Genomic DNA, 24,624 nt, shown 5'->3' on the forward strand with positions numbered 1-24,624 from the left:
CCCCAGTATAACTAATGCTCGTATTAGTGGCCCCTAGTACTAATTATGCCCCCGTTAGCTCCCCCAGTTCTGCTTGTGGTAAAAAAACTAATGACTCACTTTACGCACAGGGACAGTCGCTCCTCACTTGATGCAGAAAGACCTGCACTCCAGTGTGATGACGTCACTATGTGCTCCCAGTGTGATGACATCACTATGCGCTCCCAGCGTGATGACGTCACCATGCACTCCCAACGTGAAGATGTCACCATGCGCTCCCAGCGTGAAGACGTCACCATGCGCTCCCAGTATGATGAAGTCACCATGCGCTCCCAGTATGATGACGTCACCATGCGCTCCCAGTATGATGACGTCACCATGCGCTCCCAGTATGATGACATCACTATGCGCTCCCAGTGTGATGACGTCACCATGCGCTCCCAACGTGATGACGTCACCATGCACTCCCAACGTGAAGATGTCACCATGCGCTCCCAACGTGAAGACGTCACCATGCGCTCCCAGCGTGAAGACGTCACCATGCGCTCCCAGTATGATGAAGTCACCATGCGCTCCCAGTATGATGATGTCACCATGCGCTCCCAGTATGATGATGTCACCATGCGCTCCCAGTATGATGACGTCACCATGCGCTCCCAGTATGATGACGTCACCATGCGCTCCCAGTATGATGACGTCACCATGCGCTCCCAGTATAATGACGTCACCATGCGCTCCCAGTATGATGACGTCACCATGCACTCCCAACGTGAAGACGTCACCATGCACTCCCAACGTGAAGACGTCACCATGCACTCCCAACGTGAAGACGTCACCATGCACTCCCAACGTGAAGACGTCACCATGCACTCCCAACGTGAAGACGTCACCATGCACTCCCAGTATGATGACGTCACCATGCACTCCCAACGTGAAGACGTCACCATGCGCTCCCAGTATGATGAAGTCACCATGCGCTCCCAGTATGATGAGGTCACCATGCGCTCCCAGTATGATGACATCACCATGCACTCCCAGTATGATGACATCACCATGCACTCCCAGTATGATGACGTCACCATGCACTCCCAACGTGAAGACGTCACCATGCACTCCCAGTATGATGACATCACCATGCACTCCCAGTATGATGACATCACCATGCACTCCCAGTATGATGACGTCACCATGCACTCCCAACGTGAAGACGTCACCATGCACTCCCAATACGATGGCGTCACCATGCACTCCCAATACGATGACGTCACCATGCACTCCCAGTATGATGACGTCACCATGTGTTCCCAGCGTGATGATGTCAGCATGCGCTCCTAGTGTGTTTAGGTCATCACGCCGGAAATGCAGGTCCTACTACATTAAGTGAGAAGCGACTGTCCCTGTGCGTGCAAGTGGATGTGGTGAGTCCATTTTTTTCATTTAAACCCCTAAAAGCCCATTTTTCATAGATAAATTATTCCAGCCAGCAAAGGAAGCAATACGGACAATCGCAATACATTAGTAAGCGCCTTGTATTAACCTTCTCTACATGATAAATGCTATTTGCTGCAGTGAGACGACGCCTTTAATGACTTTGAATGTAGCCGAAAGGATCGGACTGGTTGGAGGAGGTTTCCGCAGTGTGCAGTGATACCTGAAGCCGAGCATTGCCGCCTGTGTGTTTACAGACGACACTGACACATCCACTTAAAGAGTCAATTGTTTTGTGTTTTCTCAATTTAAGACAAGAGATAAAGAGTCCGATAAGGACTTACCTCTGTAAAACCGCAAACCCCAGAGCGCCTTTCTCTGGCTCCAGCAGGCCAGCGCTGCAGCCTGCAGCAGTGATCACGGGCAGCGATACGGCGGCTTGTGAGGACGGGTAGGATTACCCTGGCAGGGCGGCAGCGTGAACTTCTGCACATAGGAGCGTCTCCAATCTCATGACCTTTGTACATTTCCGCAAGGAAACCTGCAGCACAATACTCTCGGTGCAGATTTTTGCCACTCTGGATTAGGCTATATGCACACGACCGTTCCGTTTTTTGCGGTCCACAAATTGCGGATCCGCAAAAAAACAGAATATACCAGATACCACAGTACAGCACAGAATACTGCCCCAGCAGAACCAGATACCACAGTGCAGCACAATATACCGCCCCAGCAGAACCAGATACCACAGTACAGCACAGAATACCGCCCCAGCAGAACCAGATACCACAGTGCAGCACAGAATACCGCTCCAGCAGAACCAGATCCCACAGTACAGCACAGAATACTGCCCCAGCAGAACCAGATACCACAGTACAGCACAGAATACTGCCCCAGCAGAACCAGATACCACAGTACAGCACAGAATACTGCCCCAGCAGAACCAGATACCACAGTACAGCACAGAATACTGCCCCAGCAGAACCAGATACCACAGTACAGCACAGAATACTGCCCCAGCAGAACCAGATACCACAGTGCAGCACAATATACCGCCCCAGCAGAACCAAATACCACAGTGCAGCACAATATACCGCCCCAGCAGAACCAGATACCACAGTGCAGCACAATATACCGCCCCAGCAGAACCAGATACCACAGTGCAGCACAGAATACCGCTCCAGCAGAACCAGATACCACAGTGCAGCACAATATACCGCCCCAGCAGAACCAGATACCACAGTGCAGCACAATATACCGCCCCAGCAGAACCAGATACCACAGTGCAGCACAGAATACTGCCCCAGCAGAACCAGATACTACAGTGCAGCACAATATACTGCCCCAGCAGAACCAGATACCACAGTGCAGCACAGAATACTGCCCCAGCAGAACCAGATACCACAGTACAGCACAGAATATCGCCCCAGCAGAACCAGATACCACAGTGCAGCACAATATACCGCCCCAGCAGAACCAGATACCACAGTACAGCACAGAATACCGCCCCAGCCGAACCAGATACCACAGTGCAGCACAATATACCGCCCCAGCAGAACCAGATACTACAGTGCAGCACAGAATACCGCCCCAGCAGAACCAGATACCACAGTGCAGCACAGTATACTGCCCCAGCAGAACCAGATACCACAGTGCAGCACAGAATACTGCCCCAGCAGAACCAGATACCACAGTGGAGCACAATATACCGCACCAGCAGAACCAGATACCACAGTGCAGCACAGAATACTGCCCCAGCAGAACCAGATACCACAGTACAGCACAGAATACTGCCCCAGCAGAACCAGATACCACAGTACAGCACAGAATACTGCCCCAGCAAAAACTAATACCACAGTGCAGCACAAAATACTGCCCCAGCAGAACCAGATACCACAGTGCAGCACAGAATACCGCCCAGCAGAACCAGATACCACAGTGCAGCACAGAATACCGCCCCAGCAGAACCAGATACCACAGTGCAGCACAGAATACTGCCCCAGCAGAACCAGATACCACAGTGCAGCACAGAATACTGCCCAAGCAGAACCAGATACCACAGTGCAGCACAGAATACTGCCCCAGCAGAACCAGATACCACAGTACAGCACAGAATACTGCCCCAGCAGAACCAGATACCACAGTACAGCACAAAATACTGCCCCAGCAGAACCAGATACCACAGTGCAGCACAGAATACTGCCCCAGCAGAACCAGATCCCACAGTACTGCACAGAATACTGCCCCAGCAGAACCAGATCCCACAGTGCAGCACAGAATACTGCCCCAGCTGAACCAAATACCACAGTGCAGCACAGAATACTGCCCCAGCAGAACCAAATACCACAGTGAGCACAGAATACTGCCCCAGCAGAACCAGATACCACAGTGCAGCACAGAATACTGCCCCAGCAGAACCAGATACCACAGTGCAGCACAGAATACTGCCCCAGCAGAACCAGATACCACAGTGCAGCACAGAATACTGCCCCAGCAGAACCAGATACCACAGTGCAGCACAGAATACTGCCCCAGCAGAACCAGATACCACAGTGCAGCACAGAATACTGCCCCAGCAGAACCAGATACCACAGTGCAGCACAGAATACCGCCCAGCAGAACCAGATCCCACAGTACAGCACAGAATACTGCCCCAGCAGAACCAGATACCACAGTGCAGCACAATATACCGCCCCAGCAGAACCAGATACCACAGTACAGCACAGAATACCGCCCCAGCAGAACCAGATACCACAGTACAGCACAGAATACTGCCCCAGCAGAACCAGATACCACAGTGCAGCACAATATACCGCCCCAGCAGAACCAGATACCACAGTGCAGCACAATATACCGCCCCAGCAGAACCAGATACCACAGTACAGCACAGAATACCGCCCCAGCCGAACCAGATACCACAGTGCAGCACAATATACCGCCCCAGCAGAACCAGATACTACAGTGCAGCACAGAATACCGCCCCAGCAGAACCAGATACCACAGTGCAGCACAGTATACTGCCCCAGCAGAACCAGATACCACAGTGCAGCACAGAATACTGCCCCAGCAGAACCAGATACCACAGTACAGCACAGAATACTGCCCCAGCAGAACCAGATACCACAGTGCAGCACAGAATACCGCTCCAGCAGAACCAGATACCACAGTACAGCACAGAATACCGCCCCAGCAGAACCAGATACCACAGTGCAGCACAATTTACCGCCCCGGCAGAACCAGATACCACAGTACAGCACAGAATACCGCCCCAGCAGAACCAGATACCACAGTGCAGCACAATATACCGCCCCAGCAGAACCAGATACTACAGTGCAGCACAGAATACCGCCCCAGCAGAACCAGATACCACAGTGCAGCACAGTATACTGCCCCAGCAGAACCAGATACCACAGTGCAGCACAGAATACTGCCCCAGCAGAACCAGATACCACAGTGCAGCACAATATACCGCCCCAGCAGAACCAGATACCACAGTGCAGCACAGAATACTGCCCCAGCAGAACCAGATACCACAGTACAGCACAGAATACTGCCCCAGCAGAACCAGATACCACAGTGCAGCACAGAATACTGCCCCAGCAGAACCAGATCCCACAGTACTGCACAGAATACTGCCCCAGCAGAACCAGATACCACAGTACAGCACAAAATACTGCCCCAGCAGAACCAGATACCACAGTGCAGCACAGAATACTGCCCCAGCAGAACCAGATCCCACAGTACTGCACAGAATACTGCCCCAGCAGAACCAGATCCCACAGTGCAGCACAGAATACTGCCCCAGCAGAACTAAATACCACAGTGCAGCACAGAATACTGCCCCAGCAGAACCAGATACCACAGTGCAGCACAGAATACTGCCCAGCAGAACCAGATCCCACAGTACAGCACAGAATACTGCCCCAGCAGAACCAGATACCACAGTGCAGCACAGAATACTGCCCCAGCAGAACCAGATACCACAGTGCAGCACAATATACCACCACAGCAGAACCAGATACCACAGTGCAGCACAAAATACTGCCCCAGCAGAACCAGATACCACAGTGCAGCACAGAATACTGCCCCAGCAGAACCAGATACCACAGTGCAGCACAGAATACTGCCCCAGCAGAACCAGATACCACAGTGCAGCACAGAATACTGCCCCAGCAGAACCAGATACCACAGTGCAGCACAGAATACTGCCCCAGCAGAACCAGATACCACAGTGCAGCACAGAATACTGCCCCAGCAGAACCAGATACCACAGTACAGCACAGAATACCGCCCAGCAGAACCAGATCCCACAGTACAGCACAGAATACTGCCCCTGCAGAACCAGATCCCACAGTACAGCACAGAATACTGCCCCAGCAGAACCAGATCCCACAGTGCAGCACAGAATACTGCCCCAGCAGAACCAGATACCACAGTGCAGCACAGAATACCGCCCCAGCAGAACCAGATACCACAGAATACCGCCCAGCAGAACCAGATACCACAGTGCAGCACAGAATACTGCCCCAGCAGAACCAGATACCACAGTGCAGCACAGAATACCGCCCAAGCAGAACCAGATACCACAGAATACTGCCCCAGCAGAACCAGATACCACAGTGCAGCACAGAATACCGCCCCAGCAGAATTAGATACCACAGTGCAGCACAGAATACCGCCCCAGCAGAACCAGATACCACAATGCAGCACAGAATACCGCCCCAGCAGAACCAGATACCACAGTGCAGCACAGAATACTGCCCCAGCAGAACCAAATACCACAGTGAGCACAGAATACTGCCCCAGCAGAACCAGATACCACAGTGCAGCACAGAATACTGCCCCAGTAGAACCAGATACCACAGTGCAGCACAGAATACCGCCCCAGCAGAACCAGATACCACAGTGCAGCACAGAATACTGCCCCAGCGGAACCAGATACCACAGTGCAGCACAGAATACTGCCCCAGAGGAACCAGATACCACAGTACAGCACAGAATACTGCCCCAGCATAACCAGATACCACAGTACAGCACAGAATACTGCCCCAGCAGAACCAAATACCACAGTGCAGCACAGAATACTGCCCCAGCAGAACCAGATACCACAGTACAGCACAGAATACTGCCGCAGCAGAACCAGATACCACAGTGCAGCACAGAATACCGCCCCAGCAGAACCATATACCACAGAATACCGCCCAGCAGAACCAGATACCACAGTGCAGCACAGAATACTGCCCCAGCAGAACCAGATACCACAGTGCAGCACAGAATACCGCCCCAGCAGAACCAGATACCACAGAATACTGCCCCAGCAGAACCAGATACCACAGTGCAGCACAGAATACCGCCCCAGCAGAACCAGATACCACAGTGCAGCACAGAATACCGCCCCAGCAGAACCAGATACCACAGTGCAGCACAGAATACCGCCCCAGCAGAACCAGATACCACAATGCAGCACAGAATACCGCCCCAGCAGAACCAGATACCACAGTGCAGCACAGAATACTGCCCCAGCAGAACCAAATACCACAGTGAGCACAGAATACTGCCCCAGCAGAACCAGATACCACAGTGCAGCACAGAATACTGCCCCAGCAGAACCAGATACCACAGTGCAGCACAGAATACCGCCCCAGCAGAACCAGATACCACAGTGCAGCACAGAATACTGCCCCAGCGGAACCAGATACCACAGTGCAGCACAGAATACTGCCCCAGAGGAACCAGATACCACAGTACAGCACAGAATACTGCCCCAGCATAACCAGATACCACAGTGCAGCACAGAATACCGCCCCAGCAGAACCAGATACCACAGTGGAGCACAGAATACTGCCCCAGCAGAACCAAATACCACAGTGCAGCGCAAAATACTGCCCCAGAGGAACCAGATACCACAGTGCAGCGCAAAATACTGCCCCAGAGGAACCAGATACTACAGTGCAGCACAGAATACTGCTCCAGCAGAACCAAATACCACAGTGCAGAACAGAATATCGCCCCAGCAGAACCAGATACCACAGTGCAGAACAAAATACCGCCCCAGCAGAACCAGATACCACAGTGCAGAACAAAATACCGCCCCAGCGGAACCAGATACCACAGTGCAGCACAGAATACTGCCCCAGAGGAACCAGATACCACAGTACAGCACAGAATACTGCCCCAGCAGAACCAGATACCACAGTGCAGCACAGAATACCGCCCCAGCAGAACCAGATACCACAGTGGAGCACAGAATACTGCCCCAGCAGAACCAAATACCACAGTGCAGCGCAAAATACTGCCCCAGAGGAACCAGATACCACAGTGCAGCGCAAAATACTGCCCCAGAGGAACCAGATACTACAGTGCAGCACAGAATACTGCTCCAGCAGAACCAAATACCACAGTGCAGAACAGAATATCGCCCCAGCAGAACCAGATACCACAGTGCAGAACAAAATACTGCCCCAGAGGAACCAGATACTACAGTGCAGCACAGAATACTGCTCCAGCAGAACCAAATACCACAGTGCAGAACAGAATATCGCCCCAGCAGAACCAGATACCACAGTGCAGAACAAAATACCGCCCCAGCTAAAGTATTCAACTGATTGGACGGCAATACAGTTGAATTAAGGAAGGCACCTGAAGTGGCCCGCAATAATGCTAAGTGCATCTGACTGCTATGTTCCCGTCTGGCGGCAATAAAGAGGGACGGGGTGGCCCCCCTGTAGCTTATATGGCCAGTCTGCACCTGCAAGTCACAAACCCTCTTCGATCCAGGAGCAAAAATTGTCAAAAAAAAACACTCACAGTGGTAGAATTCTGGTGCATTTTGACTTGTAAATCTGCCCCAAAGGTTTTTTGTTTTTTCTTCTTGAAAAACTTTAACCCGTTAATAACCCACTATTTTTTCCAGTTTTAGCCCCTCCATGTTTAAGTAGCCATCACTTTTTTCACTCCATCACCCATTACACCGGGAGCCACCACATTTGCTTGCTGCACTAGGCAAATGGCGTGCATGCCATAGGGATTTTTCCTCTTCTTTCTTAAAAATAGCGGTGCTCCTGATGAAATGTGGCGTGATAGCCACACAGAAACACGTTGAGCGGGGCACAGGGCTTTACCAGCATATGGACACTCACCGGTCTCACTCATCACTGGCATGCATCACTGCATATGAGTGTTAACCGTATCCCCCTACACAATTTTGGGAGTACTATACTCTGCAGTGATTGATTTTATTAGGGTGTTGTGAATATGTGGGGCTGTCTGGTGAATTTTAAGTATTACCATCTCCCCCCACGGTCTCTGTTTGTGCCTGTATGCCGCAAAAATAGGTCCTGCATCCACATACGGCGGTCCTACGGTCGGGCCCGGCTGGCACATGCTCGTGTGCATGAGCCCTAACTAGGCAGATTTCTGGGAAAGCTAGGTGACAACTTCCAGCTTTATGGAGGACCATGCTGGTTGTCACAATAGTTTTGCCAGAAGCTATGCCTAGAAAAAAGTATGAATACAAGTCCTGACGACCTGGTAGAGCAGGACGGCTCAGATTTTTGTCTGAATCTTGAGTAATATTCTTTGTGTTTCCTCAGGTGTCATTTGTATTGTTTTTCGCACTTGTCACGATAGTGAACCTAAGCTCCGCTGCTGTTTCTTTATTAAAACCACTACTTTAATTTCATGTTTCGGATTCAATAGCTAAAGGTATCTTTTACAACATCAGCAGCGATTCCCCCAGATCCCTACATGCACATGCATACTTGGCTCGACCGAGCATGCATGTGTTATCAATGGGGAGAGAGCAGCTTCCAGACACCTCCTGCAGCAGATTATCTACCTAGAGGAAAAAAAAAAGATTCAGCATCGAAATTCAGCATGCCTGATTCCTCTTTCACTAGGGAAGAGTCGGGAGGCCACAAGGTCGTCAGCCAGTCCCACGGAAAAATCGGCAGATTTGACCAACTTTGCTCTTACATATAGGGGCACCTCAAAGAAGTTGGCCCACACAGCATCAGTATCCACAGGACAGGTGAGAAATGTAGGACCGACCACTGGAGGGTCCAACTACTAGGACCACAGCAAGAATAGGGGCCCCTACGTCCAATGAGCAAAAGGCGCGGTAGTACACACACGTGACCGCTGCACTATTCACTTCTGTGGCACTGATGCATGTTGAATGGACAATCCTGCATCACTCGATTCATACAGTGGCCTCAGGGACCCCCATTCTCATGATAGGCGGGGGTCCTTGCAGTCGGAGAAAATACATTTAGGGACACATTTTTTTGAAGACTGACGTTTTAACCGTTGCGCCGGCGCGCCGCTATATCTTCTCCTGAAATACGCCTAATGTACGCATATTTCAGCATAGTAAATGACCTCCTATATTGTCTTACACTTTACCAGTAAATATAGGTGATAAATGTTGTTTATGGGTGACACGTGTGTCACATGCCACAATAACCTGGTCGTAAAGTCATTCGGAAACCTTGTAAAACTTAGACAAAGAGACAAACAGTCAAAGTTACCAACAGCATAGCGATTATCATCGTGATGTAGCAGAGCTTGACTTGTCCGATTTATTATTTGGTATATTACTACTGTGATACAGTATCTAAAGAATATCGCCATATAGTGAGGAAGAAGAGATGCTAGGCTTCGTTCGGGTGGAGGATGATGTCATCAGCGCATGCACAGTGCTGGAAAAGCAGAGGCACTGCGCATGAGGCAATAGTGTAGACCAGGACACAGGAGTGAGATTACAGGACCTGTCAATCACAGGGACAAGGGGAGTGGCTGTAAGTGGAGCAGAGGGGATTGGGCTCGCCCCTCGGGGCACCGAAAACCTCATTTCGATATCACAATGGTGCAACAGAGACACATAAATACGGTATTGTTTTACTCATCAGGATCAACCCTGACGGGCAGTATGCCTGCTGACAAATGCTCTTTTAAGGGGTTGAACCACAAAACATATTTTGCATTTTACAATTTTGTAATCTCCTTAGGGAGAGAGCACCTTAATCAGCGTGAGGAGACTTATAGGCCATACATTGAATTCTGGGAGGGAAGGGATGCAAGTGAGCTCTTAACAAGCTCTGCCTCTAACGCCACCAGATGTAAGGCAGCGATCCTATAAGTCAATGTTCAGCTCTTTAACTAAGCCTTGAGACATGACTTGGATATTAAATAAGCCAGCATCTCATCTGCAGACAGCTGTTTCGGGGTGATTGCCCCTCATCAGTGCAGAGCAGAGAGAACTGCTATCATTCATCCCCATACAGATTCTTTATTTACCCACAGCAGATCCGTTTCCACAGAGCAGTGACGGGGAATTTTATGTGCCGCATGAAGATGTGATCCTCTGACGATTGGTGGTACTTTCACACTTGCGTTGTTTGATTCCGGCAGGCAATTCTGTTGCCTGAACTGCCTGCCTGCCTGATCAGGCAAACTGTATGCAAACGCATGTCATTTTTTCTGACTGATCGGCCATTTTTCAGACTCAGGGCTTGTTCACATGACCGTGTGAAGCCTGTGCCCGTGCTGTGGACCGCAAATTGCAGTCCGCTAAGCACTAAAAAGATAGAGCAAGTCTTTTTGCGGTGCGGAAGCACGGAACGGAACCTCAGAAAGCAATCCGTAGTGTTCCGTTCCGTGGTTCCGTTCCGCACCTCCGGATTTGCGGACCCATTGAAATGAATGGGTCCGTCTCCGTGATGTGGAATGGCCACGGAACGGGACCCGTGTATTGCGGATCCGCAAATGCGGTCCGCAATACTGGCAAGGGCTTCACACGGTCGTGTGAACGAGCCCTTAGGCCTCTTTTTTTTCCGTTTACGGGCTGTTTTTTACGTTCCATATACGGAACCATTCATTTAAATGGTTCCGGAAAAAAAATTTATGCATTCTGTTTATGTTTTTCCGTTCCGTTGAAAGATAGAACATGTCCTATTATTGCCCGCAAATCCCGTTCTCTGGCTCTATTCAAGTCAATGGGTCCGCAAAAAAAACAGAACACATACTGAAATGCATCCGTATGTCTTCCGTATCCGTTCCGTTTTTGCGGAACCATCTATTGAAAATGTTATGCCCAGCCCAGTTTTTTCTATGTAATTACTGTATACTGTATATGGCAGACGGAAAAACGGAACGGAAAAACGGAAACACAACGGAATCAAAAAACGGAACAACGGATCTGTGAAAAACAGACTGCAAAACACTGAAAAAGCCATACGGTCGTGTGAATGAGCCCTTATCAGGATCCTAAGTATTAAAAATAAGACCAGGCACTCAAATATGGAATCGGATGAGATATCTATTTATTGGAGATTATACTCCCTAAATACTCCCCAAAAGCTCCGAGTATAATCTCCAATATATAGATATCTCATCCGATTCCATATTTGAGTGCCTGGTCTTATTTTTAATACTTAGGATCCTGTTTTCTGTGACTGGGTGGGTCACAAAGACCAAGAGCACCTCACCCTAATTACTCAGCCGTAGTCATCCACAGACACTTTGTTTGGACTTATCAGGATCCTGATCAGTCTGAAAAATGCATTGCAATACCGCATCCGTTTTTTCCGGTGTCATCCGTGTGCATGCGCAGACCGGAATCCGGATCCGTCAATGCGGCAATTTTCCGGCATTCAGGCAAGTGTTCCGTTTTTTTGGCCAGAGATCAAAAAAGCGCAGCGTGCTGCGGTATTATCTCCGTCCTGAAAAGTCCGAAAGACTGAACTGAAGACGTCCTGATGCGTCCTGAACGGATTGCTCTCCATTCAGAATGCATGGGGATAAAACGGATCAGTTCTAAGCCCCTAGGACGGAACTCAATGTCGGAAAAGAAAAACGCTAGTGTGAAAGTACCCTAAAATTAGGAACACTTAATCTAGATAATTGCCCGATCCTCGTGCGAAATTGCCATTAGTCGCCCCTAGCCAGAGCCAATGTTTTTATGTACTTTGGCTACTTGGAAAGACAGCTCAGCCGGCTACTGAAAACTTGCCACAAAAATAAAAAAAAATAAAAAATAAATGTAATAATTTAAGCAGCACAAAATGTTTCCCGAGTCTTGATCCCGCGGTGGCAGTTCCCAGGGTGGGCAAGTTATCACAGGGAGCTGCCGACTATCTGCGCACCCTTTTATGTACAGTAGTGATACCGCGTTATAGCCTAAATATTATCAGGCTGCGCCCACGCCATCCGGGCTGGACCTCATCCAATGCAATGGAAATATCAAAGAGGCGAGAGGCGAAAAATTATCTGCCCAAACTTTTCCTGTGTTCAACCCGAGCGGCTGCAACGTCTGAAGAAAAGCGATTCCATCAGCTGGCAGAAAGATGAAGCGGGGATCGTATTCAAGAGGTACAAGTGAGATTAGGTTATACATAATGCAGCTCCAGAAAGGGGGGGTGTCAGAGATTAAAAGGGGCTCTGAATAAATAGTTGTCGTCCCCCCCCCCCCCCTCCCCAAGGAATCACATTAGCTCATGGGTACAGAGCATTCACCACTGCAAGAAGATTTCTCCAGTATAGACTTAAAGGGGTACTCCAGCCATCAGCATCTCCTATCCACTAGGCTAGATTGGTGGGGGGTCCGGCTCTAGGTTGTCTCTACTGTAGCATGGTATACCTCCGATTTCAGTGAATGAATTTCCTCCACTGACCAGATCCCATTGGTAGATGTATGGTGACCATCGACCTTCTCTGTTATAGGAGAAGAGAGAAGATTAAAGGGGCTTTCTGGGATTTTGATATTGATCGACTATCTGCAGGAAAGGTTATCAATATGAGATCGGTGGAAGTCAAACTCCCGGCATCCCCCACTGATCAGGTGTTTGAGGAACTGAGCTCTGGTGAGCGCCGCGGCCTCCTGGCGGCTAAACAAGTTCAGCGCCGCCCATTGGATAGTGGCTATGCTCGGTATCGCAGCCCAGCCCCATTCACTTGAGGCCACATGACTGATGAATATGACGCCACTGGCCTCGGAAGAGGCCGAAGAGCACCGTGGACTCTTCATATAGCTGATCACCAGGGGTGCCAGGAGTCAGACCCGCGCCAATGTGAAATTGATGACCTAGGGGGCTAGGAGTCGGACTCCGCCAGTCTGATACTGATGAGTCAAACAGCTGCTCGGGGGGATGCCGGGAGTTGGAATCCCACCGATCTCATATTGATAACCTATCCTGAGGATGGGCCATCAATATCAAAATCCTAGAAAACCCCTTTAGGCTTCTTTCACACGGGCGCTGCGGGAAAATGTGCGGGTGCGTTGCCGGAACACCCGCGATTTTTCCGCGCGAGTGCAAAACATTGTAATGCGTTTTGCACTCGCGTGAGAAAAATCACGCATGTTTGGTACCCAAACCCGAACCCGGACTTCTTCACAGAAGTTCAGGTTTGGGTTAGGTGTTGTGTAGATGTTATTATTTTCCCTTATAACATGGTTATAAGGGAAAATAATAGCATTCTGAATACAGAATGCTTAGTAGGTGATCAATTGAGGGTTAAAAAAAAAATAAAAAATTAACTCACCTTCTCCTCTTATTCGCGTAGTTCCCGGTCTCTTCTTTACTTCTTTAATGATGAGCTGTGGGCTAAAGGACCTTTGGTGACGTCAGATCACATGCTCCAATCACATGGTACGTGATGTGGTGATGGACCATGTGATAGGAGCATGTGATCTGACGTCACCACAGGTCCTAGCCGGTATTTTCATCTTTTAAGAAGTAAAGAAGAGACCGGGAACTACGCGAACAAGAGGAGAAGGTGAGTTAATGCTATTATTTTCCCTTATAACCATGTTATAAGGGAAAATAATACAGTGAATAGACTGTCACCTAGCAACCATGCGTGAAAATCGCACCGCATCCGCACTTGCTTGCGGATGCTTGCGATTTTCACGCAACCCCATTTACTTCTATGGGGCCTGCGTTGCGTGAAAAACGCAGAATATAGAACATGCTGCGATTTTCACACAACGCATAAGTGATGCATGAAAATCAGCGCTCATGTGAACAGCCCCATAAAAATGAATGGGTCGGTATTCAGTGCGGGTGCAATGCGTTCACCTCACGCATCGCATTCGCGCGGAATACTCGCCCGTGTGAAAGGGGCCTTAATCTTCTCTCTTCTTCTAAGGCCTCATGCACACGACCGTATTTCTTCACGGTCCGCAAAACGGGGTTCCGTTGGTCCGTGATCCGTGACCGTTTTTTCGTCCATGGGTCTTCCTTGATTTTTGGAGGATCCACGGACATGAAAAAAAAGTCTTTTTGGTGTCCGCCTGGCCGTGCGGAGCCAAACGGATCCGTCCTGAATTACAATGCAAGTCAATGGGGACGGATCCGTTTGACGTTGACACAATATGGTGCAATTTCAAACGGATCCGTCCCCCATTGACTTTCAATGTAAAGTCAGGAGTTAATATACCATAGGATCGGAGTTTTCTCCAATCCAATGGTATATTTTAACTTGAAGCGTCCCCATCACCATGGGAACGCCTCTATGTTAGAATATACCATCGGATTTGAGTTACATCGAAACTCAAATCCGACAGTATATTCTAACACAAAGGCGTTTCCATAGTGATGGGGACGCTTCTAGTTAGAATATACGACGAACTGTGTACATGACTGCCCCCTGCTGCCTGGCAGCACCCGATCTCTTACAGGGGGCTGTGATCAGCACAATTAACCCTTCAGGTGCCGCACAGGGGCTGCCAGGCAGCAGGGGGCCGACCCCCCTCCCTCCCCAGTTTGAATATCATTGGTGGCCAGTGTGCGGCCTCCCCTCTCCCCCCCCCCCCCCCCCCCCGATCATTGCTGGCAGCGGAGAGTTCCGATCGGAGTCCCAGTTTAATCGCTCTGCGGCTCCGATCGGTAACCATGGCAACCAGGACGCTACTGCAGGCCTGGTTGCCATGGTTACTTAGCAATATTACAATATTAGAAGCATCATACTTACCTGCTGGCTGCTGCGCTGTCTGTGACCGGCCGGGAGCTCCTCCTACTGGTAAGTGACAGGTCTGTGCGGCGCATTGCTTAATGATCTGTCACTTACCAGTAGGAGGAGCTCCCGGCCGGTCACAGACAGCGCAGCAGCCAGCAGGTAAGTATGATGCTTCTAATATTGTAATTTTGCTAAGTAACCATGGCAACCAGGCCTGCAGTAGCGTCCTGGTTGCCATGGTTACCGATCGGAGCCCCAGAGCGATTAAACTGGGACTCCGATCGGAACTCTCCGCTGCCACCAATGATCGGGGGGGGGGGGGGGAAGGCCGCACACTGGCCACCAATGATATTACAATAGAGGGAGGGGGGGAGGGGGGAGCGGGGGGGGAGGCCACCAATGATATTACAATAGGGGGGGCGGGGGGGAGCACACTGGCCACCAATGATATTACAATAGGGGGGGAGGGGGGTCTGCCCCCTGCTGCCTGGCAGCCCCTGATCTCTTATAGGGGGCTATGATATGCACAATTAACCCCTCAGGTGCAGCACCTGAGGGGTTAATTGTGCGGATCACAGCCCCCTGTAAGAGATCGGGTGCTGCCAGGCAGCAGGGGGCAGTCATGTACACAGTTCTCAGTATATTCTAACTAGAAGCGTCCCCATCACTATGGGAACGCCTCTGTGTTAGAATATACTGTCGGATTTGAGTTTTCACGAAGTGAAAACTCATCTCTGAAAAAGCTTTTATGCAGACGGATCTTCGAATCCGTCTGTGTAAAAGTAATCTACGGCCACGGATCACGGACGCGGATGCCAATCTTGTGTGCATCCGTCTTCTTTCACGGACCCATTGACTTGAATGGGTCCGTGAACCGTTGTCCGTCAAAAAAATAGGACAGGTTATATTTTTTTGACGGACAGGAAACACGGATCACAGATGCGGCTGCAAAACGGTGCATTTTCCGATTTTTCCACGGACCCATTAAAAGTCAATGGGTCCGCGAAAAAAAACGGAAAACGGCACAACGGCCACGGATGCACACAACGGTCGTGTGCATGAGGCCTAAAACAGAGAAGGTCGATGGTCACCATTCATTTACCAATGAATTTAATCTCGAAGGTAGGCCATCAATATCAAAATCCTAGAGAACCCCTTTAATATTTATTGACATAACTATAGGAGATCATGATTGTAGAGGGAGCCCACCACATAAGGCTCATAACGGTTGGCAGACCCTGGCTGAAGAACATGATCATTGTGTAATGAAAAGCTCTGCAACTTTCTAATAAGCTCTGCATTTCAATTCATCACCACTTTCAAGATCTCTGCTTGCAGTCCATGAAATGGAACCTTCTCACCTGCAACCTGTACAGAACCGGATACATCTCGCCGCTTGTTACAGTGTATCCAGTCTAGACAATCCTCTGTGAGATGGACTCTGCCCATTCACCTCTTCTGTAGAATCACCCACCTTATAGTCCAGAGGCTGACCACTAGGTCCTAGGTCATGTACAGGATGTTCCTCCTCTAGGCCATAGAGATCCAGATGTCTTCTGTCTCACCCAAGATGTTCACCCAAGTGTTCACCAGCCTCCAGAATTTCCCTGTCCTCCTCTTGTACAGCCGCAGAGGAGAACAGCGCGGCTTCTGACTACCTTGCAACTCAAGGAAGTCAACAAAGGTGTTTTTAGAATCCAGGTAGGCATGAATAGGAATGAGTGCAAATATTTGTTTGAGACCGCCCCGCTTTGTAAAACTTGTTTGTCGAAGTGACTACGGATTTCCTTTTTACTTGTCGAAGACAAGGAAAAAGATGGAGGCAAAGTGATCTGGATCTACAAGAAAATCTGACCTGAAGACTTAATTATTACAAAGACGACCTACAGGAACAATGAGACAGATTTGGCATCTGGCTATGGACATGTGGATCAAACGTAGAGGCTGCCTTAGGCTACTCTCACACCGGCGTTTTGGCTTTACGTTTGTGAGATCCGTTCAGGGCTCAGCGGTCCAAAGCGGATCAGTTTTGCCCTAATGCATTCTGAACGGAAAAGGATCCGCTCAGAAAGCATCAGTTTGCCTCCGTTCCGTCTCCCTTCCCACTGGAGGCGGACACCAAAACGCTGCCTGTAGCGTGACGAAACTGAGCCAAACCGTTTTCTCTGACTCCGTCTTGGCTATGTTACAAATAATGCAAACGGATTCGTTCATGGCGGATGCATGCGGTTGTATTATTGTAACGGATCTGTTTTTGCAGATCCACGACGGATCCGCCCAAAACGCGAGTGTGAAAGTAGCCTTAGAGGTAAATGGTCCCTGTGGGGTGGTCTTATACAGGATGCCAAAATAATACCAGGATATACCATAATTAGGGTGGTTCGCATTGGCATTACGGAATTCCGTTCCGAGTTATAACAGAATTTTAGGGCGGAAAGCAAAACGGAAGCCTTCAAGAGGCATTTTGTTTTGCTCCGTCCTAAGGCTACATTCACACGACCATTTTGTGTGGACCCATTCATTTCAATGCGGCCGCAAAAGATGCGTACAGCACACGGCATGGTTCCCTTCCGCGGCCCCCGCAAAAAAGATAGAGCATGTCCTATTCTTGTCTGCAACTGCGGACAAGAATAGGCATTTTCTATGGTAGCGGCGGCCATGTGCGAAAAGCACACGGGCAGGTATCCGTGTTTTTCGGATCCACAAAACACTGCAGTCGTGTGAATGTAGCCTAATGTCTATGGTACCCAATAACGGTTACATGTCGACGTGACAATGCCTCTTAAAGGTTTCTGTTTTTCTTTCCGTCCTAAAATTTCAATAGATTCCGTAATAACTCTGTTATAACGGAATTCTGTAACGCCAATGCGAACCCGCCCTTCCACTGCCATATGCTGACCACCGGAAAAAAATACAGAACAGTGCCATAGCAGCAGGGATGCGCAATGCCAACTAATACTGACATATGGTGGTCACATAATATACATCCCATACAGGAATCAGAGCTCCGTACAATATCTACTGCAAATAATGCTGCAATTCAATTACCCCCCGTACACTGACAGCACTGACAGATGGTAAACGTGCGCAGCGGGGATGACATGGTGGGGACCGGAGCGAACTCCAATCCAAGGCCTTAGATGCTGCAGACTGTAGTGACTGCGGCACCTACATTGTTTTACAGAGGTAGTGGACCTCCTCTGGAAGCCCGTTGGTACCCCACAACCGCCTAGCGGTGTCCTAGGGCGTTTGTAACCCCTGTGACTGCTGTAGTACGACTGTATCCGGCCATGCTGATGGTTGCTGTGCCGTGTTAGGTTACAGATGACCTTGGATAATCTGATAATCCAGGAAGGTCTCTGCCCTCTGATGGTGTGAGAAGGGTGACTTATTGTTACCACCCCATCTGCAAACAATGGCTTTCCTCCTCTCTAAGGGCTCTATCACACCAACAGATTATCTGACCAGTTTGGTTGGTGTGTATAACAAAAGATCTGTGTGTGCAAATGGCCATCTGCTGTATTAGATTAAAAGATCAGGAAGACGTTAGTGGAGGAGACCGCAGCTATTACACGCAGCGATCTCCTCCACAGTATCGGGAGCAGTGATCTCTAATGCCATCGCTTGTCCCCATACTGACTTGTTGTTTGCCGGCAGCAGAGTGGGATTAGACAGCACGATGCTTAAAAACTCCAGTTGCTGGATGAACGAGTTTGCTCGTTCATTGGGTAATCAGCGGCAGTATTACACTGCCAGATCAGCGAGCGACTATCCGGCCAACGTAATAATGGCTTACAGCCTGTCATGTCTGCAGGGTTTTCATAGCCCTTAATAAGGCTGCGTTCACAGGTGAAAGTAAAAATGGCCACGAAAAACTGACTCACTGTCCGGTTTTCGCTGGCCATTTTCAACCATTTTTGCATCCGTTTTTTAAGGATCGCATCACCTTTTAGCTTTCCGTTCCTCTGATCCGTCAGATCCTGTTAAAATAAAACGTATCCTGTTGCAACAGTATTCGTTTTTTTTACAAGATCCTGTAAAAAGTTGTCATCCGTTTGAGCCATTTCCGTCTGATATCAGTTTTTTTTTTAGATGGAAAAAAAAGTCCTGAATGCAGCACTGAGAGCAGAAGGACCTGACACTCCCATGACATCACCACGCCGGGCACGTCAGGTCCTTCCGCATCCTAAAAAGTTGTCATCCGTTTGAGCCATTTCCATCTGAGATCAGTTTTTTTTTTAGACGGAAAAAAAGTCCTGAATGCAGCACTGAGAGCAGAAGGACCTGACACTCCCATGACATCACCACGCCGGGCACGTCAGGTCCTTCCGCATCCTAAAAAGTTGTCATCCGTTTGAGCTATTTCCATCTGAGATCCGTTTTTTTTTTTAGACGGAAAAAAAGTCCTGAATGCAGCACTGAGAGCAGAAGGACCTGACACTCCCATGACATCACCACGCCGGGCACGTCAGGTCCTTCCGCATCCTATGAGGAGCGATGTGCGAATGTCCCGTCGCGTGCAATTGGGTGAGGTGAGTTTTATTTACTTTTTTTTTTTTAAAACAAAAGGGCATTTTTCACTAATATACTCATTTCTAACAGCCGTCAGACAGTGTACAAATAACTATACCGGTCATCATCACGTTCTCAAGGTCATATAGTACAGCTCCATACAGTGCAAGTCGACACTGCCATAGAGTGCTCAAATAATGCCGCTATACAGTGACCATGTAACAACTTCATAATGGAGCAATGGGCTGATGCTGTAACCCCCTGTCGGATAGGACTGGATCATTTTCGAGACCTCTGCTTGTTGTCAGTGAACAGAAACATTCTTTGCATTCCATTACTGAAAGCCTGTCCCGGTTTTGTCCAGCGTACGCTTTGTTTGGACAGTCACTCAGACACGGGGAGGACAAGCTTTCGGCACGCTGCAGGGATATGCGGGTAGATGCGCTAGGAGACACATCCAAAAGAGCGCAGACCTTACCGTGAGCGATGGCGTCCTGTTTACCATGCACTTTCATCACGTCAGAAGATTGGCTGCGGTTTATGAGGTAGTCGTGATAAGAACATTAACACCAGCAAAAACCGCCGTAGTTTCCGCCTAGTGAGTGTGGGGGTGCCCCGAGTTTCATCCGAGGCGAAAGAAAAATACTGCGGTTGTAAATTTCAGAAAAAAGAAAAGTCTGGCAGCAGCTTATTGCCCTATTTCCATACAGAGCACATGCATGCTCAGCCAAACATGCATGCCTATGGTCGGATGTTGGCTGAAGAGCATTCGGCGGACTGCTATCTAAAGCGTATGGCCATGGAGGGCAACCTAAGGATTCCAGTAGCAGAAGCTGACCCCCACAAGGATGCAGGAAGAACTATTTCTTCTTTTCAAGGTTAATCGGACCCTTACGGGAGTCGATACCGGGCGTGTACAGCTCTCGCTCTTACCTGCCAAGGATGTGGCTTCTTGAGGGGCTCTGGCAGCTCCAGCCCTCACTCGTGAATCCTCAGGAATGGCTCAGAGTAGTTAACAATATAGTTAATGATCAGGAATTGGGTTAAATATTTACTCTAGATGAATGATCTGACCCTGATAAGGCGGAGGTGACCTGGCTGCATGCTCTAGGACATTCCTTGCAGTGCATACAATGAGTTATTATATGACCCAACCGAATGCACTTGTCATAAACTAATAGTAAACACTGAAACAAAGGAGACACAATACTGTACACCAGAGAATCGCACGCAATGCAGTTTTATAATGGAGATGTAGAGAGGGATGACTATAGATCCTCAGGGCAGGTGCACACCACTGATATATCAAGTGAAAAAAATCTAACGCCATCTGTCATGGGTCTGCATGAAGACGTGCTCCAATTGAATGGGGCTAACCAACCCAGTAAACTCTATAGAAAAAGCTGGGTCACTTTGTACATTCATTACTCCAGAGCTGCACTCACTATTCTGCTGGTGCAGTCACTGTGTACATACATTACATTACTTATCCTGTACTGATCCTGAGTTACATCCTGTATTATACTCCAGAGCTGCACTCACTATTCTGCTGGTGGAGTCACTGTGTACATACATTACATTACTTATCCTGTACTGATCCTGAGTTACATCCTGTATTATACTCCAGAGCTGCACTCACTATTCTGCTGGTGCAGTCACTGTGTACATAAATTACATTACTTATCCTGTACTGATCCTGAGTTACATGCTGTATTATACTCCAGAGCTGCACTCACTATCCTGCTGGTGGAGTCACTGTGTACATACATTACATTACTTATCCTGTACTGATCCTGAGTTACATGCTGTATTATACTCCAGAGCTGTACTCACTATTCTGCTGGTGCAGTCACTGTGTACATACAATACATTACTTATCCTGCACTGATCCTGAGTTACATCCTGTATTATACTCCAGAGCTGCACTCACTATTCCGCTGCTGGAGTCACTGTGTACATACATTACATTATTATCCTGTACTGATCCTGAGTTACATCCTGTATTATACTCCAGAGCTGTACTCACTATTCTGCTGGTGCAGTCACTGTGTACATACATTACATTATTATCCTGCACTGATCCTGAGTTACATCCTGTATTATACTCCAGAGCTGCACTCACTATTCCGCTGCTGGAGTCACTGTGTACATATATTACATTATTATCCTGTACTGATCCTAAGTTACATCCTGTATTATACTCCAGAGCTGTACTCACTATTCTGCTGGTGCAGTCACTGTGTACATACATTACATTACTTATCCTGTACTGATCCTGAGTTACATCCTGTATTATACTTCAGAGCTGCACTCACTATTCTGCTGGTGGAGTCACTGTGTATATACATTACATTACTTATCCTGTACTGATCCTGAGTTACATCCTGTATTATACTCCAGAGCTGCACTCACTATTCTGCTGCTGGAGTCACTGTGTACATACATTACTTATCCTGTACTGATCCTGAGTTACATCCTGTATTATACTCCAGAGCGGCACTCACTATTCTGCTGGTGGAGTCACTGTGTACATACATTACATTACTTATCCTGTACTGATCCTGAGTTACATCCTGTATTACACTCCAGAGCTGCACTCACTATTCTGCTGGTGCAGTCACTGTGTACATACATTACTTATCCTGTACTGATCCCGAGTTACATCTTGTATTATACTCCAGAGCTGCACTCACTATCCTGCTGGTGCAGTCACTGTGTACATACATTACATTATTATTCTGCACTGATCCTGAGTTACATCCTGTATTATACTCCAGAGCTGCATTCACTATTCTGCTGGTGCAGTCACTGTGTACATAAATTACATTACTTATTCTGTAGTGATCCTAAGTTATATCCTCTATTATACTCCAGAGCTGCACTCACTATTCTGCTGGTGCAGTCACTGTGTACATACATTACATTACTTATCCTATACTGATCCCGAGTTACATCTTGTATTATACTCCAGAGCTGCACTCACTATTCCGCTGCTGGAGTCACTGTGTACATACATTACATTATTATCCTGTACTGATCCTGAGTTACATCCTGTATTATACTCCAGAGCTGTACTCACTATTCTGCTGGTGCTATCACTGTGTACATACATTACATTATTATCCTGCACTGATCCTGAGTTACATCCTGTATTATACTCCAGAGCTGTACTCACTATTCTGCTGGTGCAGTCACTGTGTACATACAATACATTACTTATCCTGTACTGATCCTGAGTTACATGCTGTATTATACTCCAGAGCTGTACTCACTATTCTGCTGGTGCAGTCACTGTGTACATACAATACATTACTTATCCTGCACTGATCCTGAGTTACATCCTGTATTATACTCCAGAGCTGCACTCACTATTCCGCTGCTGGAGTCACTGTGTACATACATTACATTATTATCCTGTACTGATCCTGAGTTACATCCTGTATTATACTCCAGAGCTGTACTCACTATTCTGCTGGTGCTATCACTGTGTACATACATTACATTATTATCCTGCACTGATCCTGAGTTACATCCTGTATTATACTCCAGAGCTGCACTCACTATTCCGCTGCTGGAGTCACTGTGTACATATATTACATTATTATCCTGTACTGATCCTAAGTTACATCCTGTATTATACTCCAGAGCTGTACTCACTATTCTGCTGGTGCAGTCACTGTGTACATACATTACATTACTTATCCTGTACTGATCCTGAGTTACATCCTGTATTATACTTCAGAGCTGCACTCACTATTCTGCTGGTGGAGTCACTGTGTATATACATTACATTACTTATCCTGTACTGATCCTGAGTTACATCCTGTATTATACTCCAGAGCTGCACTCACTATTCTGCTGCTGGAGTCACTGTGTACATACATTACTTATCCTGTACTGATCCTGAGTTACATCCTGTATTATACTCCAGAGCGGCACTCACTATTCTGCTGGTGGAGTCACTGTGTACATACATTACATTACTTATCCTGTACTGATCCTGAGTTACATCCTGTATTACACTCCAGAGCTGCACTCACTATTCTGCTGGTGCAGTCACTGTGTACATACATTACTTATCCTGTACTGATCCCGAGTTACATCTTGTATTATACTCCAGAGCTGCACTCACTATCCTGCTGGTGCAGTCACTGTGTACATACATTACATTATTATTCTGCACTGATCCTGAGTTACATCCTGTATTATACTCCAGAGCTGCATTCACTATTCTGCTGGTGCAGTCACTGTGTACATAAATTACATTACTTATTCTGTAGTGATCCTAAGTTATATCCTCTATTATACTCCAGAGCTGCACTCACTATTCTGCTGGTGCAGTCACTGTGTACATACATTACATTACTTATCCTATACTGATCCCGAGTTACATCTTGTATTATACTCCAGAGCTGCACTCACTATCCTGCTGGTGCAGTCACTGTGTACATACATTACATTATTATTCTGCACTGATCCTGAGTTACATCCTGTATTATACTCCAGAGCTGCATTCACTATTCTGCTGGTGCAGTCACTGTGTACATAAATTGCATTACTTATTCTGTAGTGATCCTAAGTTATATCCTCTATTATACTCCAGAGCTGCACTCACTATTCTGCTGGTGCAGTCACTGTGTACATACATTACATTACTTATCCTTTACTGATCCTGAGTTACATCCTGTATTATACTCCAGAGCTGCACTCACTATTCTGCTGGTGCAGTCACTGTGTATATACATTTAT

At 48.1% G+C, this 24,624-nt stretch overlaps 1 protein-coding gene across 3 annotated transcripts in view; it reads right to left on the reverse strand.

Annotated features, from left to right (window-relative positions):
• Positions 1 to 20,953, reverse strand: part of KCNJ16 (potassium inwardly rectifying channel subfamily J member 16) — a 71,761-nt gene extending 50,808 nt beyond the window's left edge. Inside the window, exon 1 of one of the 3 annotated variants that reach the window (XM_040435087.1) lies at positions 20,809 to 20,953. The gene's annotated coding sequence lies outside the window, so the exon portion shown is untranslated. Of the gene's footprint in view, positions 1 to 1,751; positions 1,775 to 16,837; positions 17,005 to 20,808 lie in introns of those variants that run through there. The other 2 variants (XM_040435088.1, XM_040435089.1) reach the window with 2 other exon arrangements.
• Between the last annotated feature and the right edge of the window lie 3,671 nt (positions 20,954 to 24,624).

Source organism: Bufo bufo, chromosome 6, assembly GCF_905171765.1.
Source record: "Bufo bufo chromosome 6, aBufBuf1.1, whole genome shotgun sequence".
NCBI lineage: Eukaryota > Metazoa > Chordata > Amphibia > Anura > Bufonidae > Bufo > Bufo bufo.